Genomic DNA, 9,872 nt, shown 5'->3' with positions numbered 1-9,872 from the left:
CCATGCCAAAGGCCCTGCAATAACCCCTGCTAGCTCCCTCAACACCCTGGGGTGGAGAGCATCTGGACCCACTGATTTGAACACGTCCAGCCCCTCCAGAAGCTCTCTAACCCAGTCCTCTCCAACCTGAGGTCTGGAGGCATCCCCCTTGAGTCTGTCTTGTATCACGGTGGGGTAGTCCCAGTCCCTGCCCAAGAAAACGGAGGTGAAGAATCGGTTAAAGAGGTCTGCTTTCTCCTCTGGTGCAACCACCAGATTTCCCAGAGAATCTTGCAGGGGCCTCACATTTCCCGGTGCCTTCTTTATCCTCCCTATATATTTGAGGAATATTATTACCCAGCAGCCTCTCTCTCTCTCTCCCCACCAGCAAATCTCCTTGTCACCTCCATTTTACGGCAGATTCTTATCTTTGTAGAGCCCACAGGTCCGTGTTTATTTGAGGCAGAGTAAAAGGCAGCAAGGGTCTTCTCCCAAGTTGATGTTCTTAGTGGATATGCAGATGGAGAGTTCTTATCTTCTTCCCACAAGCAAGAGAAGTTTCTCCCCCACCCTTTCTCCTCTTTGAAACTGGACTAATCCCACTAGGTTCAACATAGGGCTTCCTAATGGCTGGGCATGTTACTCCATATACAAACAACTTAATATGTTTTTCTCCCCCAGATCATGCCAGAGATGAGAGTGAGACAGAGAAGACAGGCCCCTATTAACTGTTTTTCCTGCAGAAAGGATGATCAGTTGCATAAAACAAATGCTGTTCTATAGTGGGTGGCCCTGGGACCTAGTCAAGGCCAGCCTCAAGGTAATTGCCATACTTGTTCTCAGGATGTCCATGTACATTTATGTGAGAACATATATCATATTGCCAAAGGATACCAGAACTGATAAATGTTCCCTGAACTTGAGCATGCCTCTGACTGCAGATGCACTTTAGAGATTTCTGATCCTAGACCATTAAATCAACAATATAGCTTATTTGACATACCTCCACTTAAATCACTTGGAATTACTCTGAATTTCCAGAGCAGTCCAGCACACATATGGGAATGAATGTTGGAAAACTGCAGCTAATCTACATTTCAGGTAGAGGAATCGAGCCCTTCCTCAAGAAACTAAGGAACAATGATTTAAAGACAATACAAGGGAAGGAAGGAAGGACAGAGGGAGGGGAAACAGTCCAAAGGGCAAACAGTGTGAAAACCCTAACAAAGCCTTGTTCATGTCAAAAATTATCATCTTCGTCCTCTCTTCCCATCTAGCAATGTGTTACTGGATCATGAGTGAGAAGGACAATTCCAAGCTTATTTTGACCCTATTCTTGATTTCAATTCAGTTCAGTTTTAAAGCACTATATGTAAATGGACAATCAGCTGGTTTAGCCATTCACAGCCATACAGGCTGCTGCTCTGCTCACACTCCCAGCATCAGACATCCCTCCCCCAACACTTCTGACACTCCTCTTCTTTGTTACTTTGCATCCCACTGAGCTGCTCAGCTAACCAGTTCCAACTTGCCACATGTTCTGGATTCACTGACCTGATATGAAGTCATTTGAAATGTTAGCAGCTCTGCTAATTGTCTTAACTGCTGCTGTCACCACATGATACAAAATAGCAGAGTTTGAGGGAAGGCACAGGGGGTTGAGTAGCTAACTCTGTAGACACAAAAATGGACCAGGAAAACCAGACATATTTTGCCACTAACTATGCTGTTAAAGACCCACTTTACCTTTTTTTTTTTTTGGGGGGGGGGGGGCAAATGTCTATAATTTTGAGATCCCTATAGCAATACCTTATTTCAAGGTAAGGTCTGTTGTGGCAAAAAGTTGCCATGACATTTGCAGGACATTTTTATTTTATTAATGTGTGAGTATGTGAAGTTCCTCACTTGGCCATTTCAGATTGTGTTATTCTTATGTGCCTGCAAAGGAAAACAGCACAAATCAAGTAAAATCTGGTTTCACAATCTATCTATTTCAACACCAGTGAGGGAAAAAATTCAGAATGATAGTGGGAAAAGTAGGGGAAGGTAACCAACACTCTAACATTAAGACTGACCAAACTGAACTGCAACTCATTGGTCACCACCTAACTGGGCTTGAGATATTCAAGAAAATGGTTTCCATCATGCACCACTCCTCAAAGAGGGCATGGCTGTGAGAGATCCCTAGCTGGTATAAATAGGTGTGGCTCAGATTAAATCAAATTATTTGTTTTTTCCACAACAGAGTTGTCATTTAGAAAGTTAAGAGCTATGGGGGGAGTGGGGAGCTCGTCTAAATGGGCATGTGCCTCCACCAACTCTCACAGGTGTAGTGTTAAGCTGACAATATAAAGAAGAAACAAAGATTTTGATTTATTTCACTGGCACTGGGAACATACCTACTCTTTTAGTTACGTGGATGCTTTATGTTCTTGTTCATATCTGTTCCTGTTACAGCTGTTCCTCTTAAGTCTTTTGTAAGACAAGGCCATGTTTGTTCATGAATACCAGGAGTAATACCAGCTTTTTTGAAATAATAAATTTCCATAATAAAATGAAGAGATTCTGTCATCTAATTTTACACCCAATATTTAACATTTTTAAACTAAAAAAATCTCACTCTGAATAGATATTTCATGAAATTTTTTTCTACTTTAAACATGACCATGCTAAAGCATAAGTGATACTGCCTATAAAAGTGATGCTGTCTACAGACACCATAAGTAACATAACTAAACTTGATGTCTTTGATCAACATTTACTCAGGAGTTTGCTTGAGTAAGAACCAAAAAAAAGTAAGGATACCCAAACGTGACCCATTATTCAACTAATACAAAAAGTTAACATACCTCCCTGTACAATCAGGGAGGTAAAAAGATGCCGTCCCTGATTTTAAAAGCCCAAAGTCTAGGTTTAAAATGGCTGATCTAGGTTTTATCATTAGAAAAAGTTACAAAAAACAGTTGACAAAATTTAAGGCTCCAATAAGTTTTCCTATTCTACCTTAGATTAGGTGATTTGGTTCCAATTCAATATAATATTTAAGAACAGGCACAAATATTATTGAAATGAAAGGGGCTTAAATACAAGTTTAAAGTAAGAATGTGCTTCGGGTGTTTGCTGAAATGGATGGACTGTTGAATGGAAGCTTAGATGTCTCTGGCTGGTAGACATTCTGGCACTCCCAGGTAAGGAAAGTGTGTCAGACTGCTGAATAGGTCAACAAAGCATAGCAGCGCATTCATATTCTGAAATGAATTCCATCACCCTGTTTTCATTGTTTAATCAGAATGAAGTGGGAAAAACAAAGAACCAAAATAAGGAAAGTAAAATGAATCATTTTTAATTTTCTCTAATCAGCAAAGCATGAGATGTGTCTTAACAGCATCCCTCTAAAATCATTTATAGTAGAATGCTAATAGGTTCAAACCTGTCAGTCAGTTTGGTGACGTAAATGTATTATCAGGTCAAGAGCTGGATATAACCAGGGTTGGTACAATGAAAACCTTGTCACCTGGCATTCTGATTCTCCTTATTGAGAGCAGTGATGTCAGTCTCCCCAGTAATTCATCCTTTAACCTTGCATAAAGACAAAAAGGCACTATGGTAGGGGTTGTCTCGAGGCCAGTCACAACATCAGCCCGCCCACCTGTCTAGGGCAGTCTGCTCACCTGACTCTCCCACCATGCCTTTGTTGTAATGAAAAAGTTGTTTCTAGGTGAGAGGCTGCCTTTTATGCCCTAATACCCAGGGAGTATTACACAGCTCCAACATTTCCTTTACTGTGTCCCATGCCTTGCAGGTGCTACACTGCTATTGTCAACTCTGTGAGCCCCTCTGGCACTGGGCCCTCCAGCCCCTATATCTCTGCTCCCCTCTGGCACCAGACTCTCTGGTGCCTGTCTCCCTGTGCTTCCTCCTGGCAACTTCTGGCTCTGCCCAAATCATGTGCCTCCTTCTCTAGGCACTAATGAGGGCCCCACCTTCCCTACATCCTCTTCCCAAACCACTGGGTAAATATCAACACAAACACAGACACCCAGGTTACAACATAAATCCCACAATGAAGTCAGCACTTGGCCCCTTTAAGGAGGCAAAACTTACATCCCTAGAACAATGTCCCAGGAAGGGACACACAAAAGATAAAAGTAAACACTCACCCACAGCAGGAGGCACAGCACAGCAGGGGTGGAAGGAAGAGCCCACGCGGCTCATCAGTCACTTGTTTATTCAATTAAGACCAGCTGTTGACATCAGCCACAAGCGCCAGCTGGCAGGAATAAAAATGGCGGCCAATGCCGCGGAGGAAGAGAGGAGAGAGAGAGATGGGAGATAAGGACCCCAGCCAGCCCAGGGAAGGGAGGATACCTCTACCATGGGTCTCACAGAATCCAGTGAGCCACCAAGAGCCAGAGATGGGAAGCTGTCAGGTGGCAGGGACCCCGGACCGCGGACCCAGACAAGGACCCAGTGATGGACTGGAGGCTCAGCAGGATCCCAGGTGGGAGTGTTGGAGCAACCAGGGTGAGCAGGGAACAACGCCAGAGGGAAGGACCCCAAGAGGAGTCCCAGGGTGGTCACAATAGGGGCAGGCATCACCGCCATTTTTGGTTGGGTCAGCAGCAGAGAGGGAAGAAGTCCCAGGGATGACTGATGTTAGGAAGAGCACTCCAAGTTAGAATAGGGGGAAAGGAAAGGGTAGAAGTGGGGCATAGGTATGCCAAGGAGCAGCCCTGCATCTAAGGTTTCTTTGATAATTTGTCTTTTTGTTTCCCAGTATGAAGGGGTTGAAGAGGTGATAGCCCTTTGAGTTTCCCCAAGTACTTGGGCCGAGGGGAGAGCCTCAGAGATTTTTGTTTTTGTTTCCCTGGGAGAAGGGGCTGGAAGAAGGAAAGAAGGAAGGAAGACGGGGTAGGGACAGGGCTGAGAAAACAGGGCCCCATTACCAAGTAGTCATAACGGGTGGCTGGCAGAAAGGCGCAACTCCACAAAAGCGGCTGAGGCCAACAGGGAACAATGCACATGAGGTGGAGTGAAGCTGGGGTGTAGGGGTGGCGAAGCCCCATGAATCACCGCCGGGTGAACCATGGGCCACCGAGTAAACCAGACGACTGATCCCATCCACTGAGGAACTAAAAAGTCATTGCAGGAAAGAGTGAGGAAAGCGAGTCATGGAGGAGGCACCTGCACAACCAAAGACACAAACCCAGAGAACGCCCAATGCCCACCACCTGGGCGAAGGCCTCTCGAGAGCAGATAATCGAAGCCCAACGGTCACAAACAACATATCTCTTAGCTCTGGGTACCTTGGGGCTCCTGGAGCCTTACTGTTCTTGTAGGCAGCATGAGGTCTCAGGAAGCTCTCTTGTGCAAAAGCTCCTGTCCTTGGCAGTTGCCGGAGAGAGTGCCCTGCTGGCTCCAGCCTTGAGCTTACATGTCTCCAGGGTCCTGCTTCCTTTCAGTCATCTGACTGCCTGCAGGTGCTGGCCAATTACCCCATTAGGCTATTGCTGAGGCAACCAGCCGCTGTGGAGTTCTGCCTCACCTGCAGGGCACCCTGGCCAGGCTGCTTCTGCCCTTAAAGGACAGGCACATCTTAGTGCCCTGCTACAAGCACTTTTGCTAAATTTAAAACTTGTATGTTTCTGACTTGCATTTTTGTGTAACAGAGGCAAAATAGGTCATAATACATTTATTACAACATACAATGAAATCCAGGTAACTAAAGAGGGAAAACAAGTGCTGAAATATGTAGCAATATTTCATAATGTAACATTTTATCGTTGAGTAAATCAGTTAGGTTAAAACTGAAATTAATGTACATGTATATATAACATGTTATAATCTATTTAAAACAAAGAAGCAGGAAGCACTAACATGCCATTGCTTATTGCCATAGCTAGAAAAGGCATTAGCCAGATGTTGAAACTTAAATGCATCAAACAACAGTGATCATTATAGCCTTCAATCACCCCATTTAGAATTTACAATAAGCTAAGCAGAAAGCCATTATTTCCACCTTCAGCATAAAGTTTTCCTCAGGCTGCAAACGGAGTCCTGCAATGGACTGATGCACCATCTGTTCCAACTTTAGATCCCTTTTCTGTGGAACTTCCAGCAATGGGAGCAAGTCATTGATGAGACCCAAGAATATAGGGATATCATTAGTTACTATCTTAGGAAGATTAAAATCCCTGAGGGCTCTCATCAAAACCTTAAAAAAAAAGACTGACACTATAATTAAATGAAATAATAACAAACCATAATATAAGGCATAAAATTAACAAACATTATGAATTAATCATACTTAGACAATTACAACCCATATGGCTAGTTAAACTCAATCTGCTACCTGTAGTGACATAGACTGGATACTGTATATTCAATACCAGCGCATTTTTCCCAGGATATAATTACTTAATTTTGTGAATGAGAAAATTACATGTAAAAGCCAATATTTTCATGGCTTATTCTTCTCTTTAGTGTTCCAGGTTAGATCAAATGCATGGCTGCCTGTCAAATCTTGTGACATATTTAATCCTTTTCCATGGCGTCAGTGTTACCTTTAGATATGCATAAACATTCCCTTCACATTTACTCACACCAAGATTCATATGAGATGGATGGAGAGGCACTGTTCGTATCAAATCTGTATTAGGTTCAAACAAGGCTGTGGCCGCAGTAGCGTCTTAATTTTGCAGATTGTACTCCTTCAGGCTTTGGTTCCCATTAATGCCATAAATTAATTAAGACAACAGTTCTCCTAGGATTTCTGAAGTCATTTCCAAACTGGATCCTGAAACTGACCCCTTTCCAGTTTTGTCTCCAGTCTGATTTGGGATGTGAGGATCTCATTCTTTCTTGCACACCTTCAGGTTTTTTGGACTAGAGGTTCTGGTTCATGCTGCTCCCTGGAACAAACAGCATTCCTTGTCCCATGTTATTGTCATGTCTACATACCATGATAACAAATTCCCAATAAAGAGCCAAGTCAGCTTCTTACCAAGGAATTCCAGATTAAGGATCTTTCACTCTCCAAGTCTTCAAGTTCAAATTGTTCTACCAGCCATTTAAACAAAAGACAGGCAAATAATTGGACAGAATATCTGCACAACTGATTGTCTGTTTGGTTTTTGTCTCCTCCCTGACCAGAATCTGACCCAGAATGTGCTATGGTTCCAAAACAAACAAACAAACAAACAAACAAAAAAACAAAAAACCCCAACCACCCAAAACTATAAATCATAAACTACACACATTCACCATGAGGAATATGACCTGCCACCTGGTGGGGCTCTTACAGCTATCCCATAAGTCTTCTAGTTCAAGAGGAGAAAGTGGCCAGAACATGCTCTAGACACACTTACAAGTTTCCAAAGATAGCCTGCATGCCAGAGGATGGTTGGGACAGCTTTCCCACCAACCAAAGATGTCCTGAGATCAAGGTGATGGAAAACTAAAATGGAGAAGGGAGACTAGGGTTGCTTATTGCTGGTTTAACCTTGGGTAATTTTTAACCTCCACTAAAAAGGGTTTTTAAATTCTATTTTAAAATATACATTATAACTATACACACACAAAGATATAAAATATATATATATAAATAAAAACAAGTAGTATCACATAAGCTCTTTATTTTGCATATTTAATGAAAGTGACAAAAAATTGTTTAAAATAAGGAACATGCTATCATAAGCATTTTGACAATTAATACATCAAGAACTATTCAATCAGTCACAAAACACTGCAAGGACTTATACTCAAATGAGGATATGTTCATCTTTTTCAAGTGAACAGATTCAAATACAATGAACACTAACTGCCATGCTGCCTCTCCATCATTTACAAAATATTTATTTCTCTTTGGAATCCATATGCCCATCTTAATTATTCCAGGCATATAATATCAACTACATCATATAATTCAACAGAGGACAGAAGCAAGCACTTTCCTTTATGGAAAGTACATGACCTGAATATATTTAAAAGTTTCACTGTGTTGTCATAAGCAAGCCAATCTACACACAATTGGAGCTTTCTGACAACCTAACGTAACTATGCTACCCCTGGCTATTATGACAAGTAAATATACATGTTTGTTTCACTTATTTAAGGTATAAATGCCATTTTAGGATATGCCATTTTAGAATATGGTATTATTTAAGGTATAAAAGCCATTTTAGAAATGGCATTCCAGCCAGTGCATTTCAGGGTAATTACAAATGCACGTCTTGAATGGTTAAAAATCAGTCAGTCTTCAGCTTCATGTTTTATAACACCATCTGAGGAGTGTTACACTCACCATGAAATCCCACGCTTGTCATGTCTTATTGCTTAATTAAAATAATGTAATCAAAAACCTCAGACAACAAATGTTGACTGAAAAGATTATGCTAATCATATATGTATCTAGTATTCACATATTACTCTACACAGGACAAGATGACTAATGTGTTAATAAAATGAAACACATCCAACTATCTTGTCAGATGCTATTTTTATCTCAACATTTACATACATTTGTCATGAAGGGAATATACTCTGAGTAAAGGTAATAAATACTGTTATGATTAAACATGTTTGACGCAGTGCTCTTACCCATCTATTAGACAACTCTACATGCACTGGAAGCATGAACTTGTAAACATTCACAGTCCACTAAGCAAGAAAAGTAACTCTTCTGTTACTTGAGTTTGGACAAGGAGTGAATAGAGGTTGCATACTTGTAGGAGGAAGAAAAAGGAAATGAATACAAGTGGCCAATCCAAAGCTAGATCCAAGAAATGTTCAACAGATCACACCCCATAACTTGAGCGCCAAATTCTCATGTGCCACAAGCATGTCCAGCTCTAGCAATTTCTTATTTTGGCTCTTAATTTCTGGGCACAAAATCCTCCATCAGGACTGCACCAAATCTGGTCTGCTATTTTTTAATACTGTGGCTCTCAGGACTGAGAAAGTCTTACGCGGCATAGCCAACTGACTAGATTCTTCCTCTGCAGCTAATCCATATTCTAGGATAACAGAATCATGAAGCAAGAAAGCCCCTGAACAGTAACAGAGGTATGCCTGACTCTGTAAAAGGAGGGGCTCAGTTTAAATGCACCCAACCTGCAAAGATTGAGATAGGATTAAGAAAAAGAGGTGTTGATGGAAGAGCAGAGAAGCAGGCAAGGAGAGGGGTGGAAGAAGTGGTGTCATTTGTCCCTCCTGGAAAAGCCAGATAAACCTATGTAATTATGCGCCCAGTCTATGCTTTCTTAAAAGGACAGGCTTTTAAGCAGACTTCTTTCCTCTCCTCTCTGAATGCATTGCAAAGAGATAATCAAGACCTGAGCTCATACAAGAGTATATAATAATGACTTGCCTGCTTTCTCTCCTACTGCTGCTGATATTTAAGTACAATGCCAAGAGTATTTTTCACACTTCTGCTACTGAATATGCTGGAAATCCTCTATAGTCAATTACTAATGGGTAATGCCCTGCCCTCCAACTTCTTCGGTACACTCCTTAATGACTGTATAAAAGTTCAGACTTATCCTCCAGCACCTGTTTGGAGAGTAGTTCATGACAGTCTGTAGCAACAGATAAACTTTCTGACAATCAACCTGGCACCACAAATCCTTCTGCCACCACCATTATTTCACAGATAAGTTCGAAATCTGGAATCATCATTGCACATGGCCTGTCCAGTGGGTAGAATATATGTGACAGGTGATTTAATAGTTCATTGTTACGTTACTGTCTACACTGCTGATGCTAACAATAAGCACCTGTAAGTTGAAGTAATGAATCAATAAAAAGTAGCATTAAAAGCATAACTACAGTGCCAAGAATATTTTAAAATAATATATATTCTAGGACTTTTCAGGGGGTTTAAAAAAAATGTTATA

General features: G+C 41.5%; 1 pseudogene; it reads right to left on the bottom strand.

The window, feature by feature from the left end:
• LOC109322484 overlaps positions 1-9,872 on the bottom strand; it is a 281,987-nt pseudogene that overhangs the window by 215,891 nt on the left and 56,224 nt on the right.

This window comes from Crocodylus porosus, unplaced genomic scaffold (genome assembly GCF_001723895.1).
Source record: "Crocodylus porosus isolate Cpor-Errol unplaced genomic scaffold, CroPor_comp1, whole genome shotgun sequence".
Classification (NCBI taxonomy): domain Eukaryota; kingdom Metazoa; phylum Chordata; order Crocodylia; family Crocodylidae; genus Crocodylus; species Crocodylus porosus.
The sequence above is the reverse complement of the archived record's forward strand: the minus strand, read 5'-3'. Positions and strand labels throughout refer to the sequence as shown.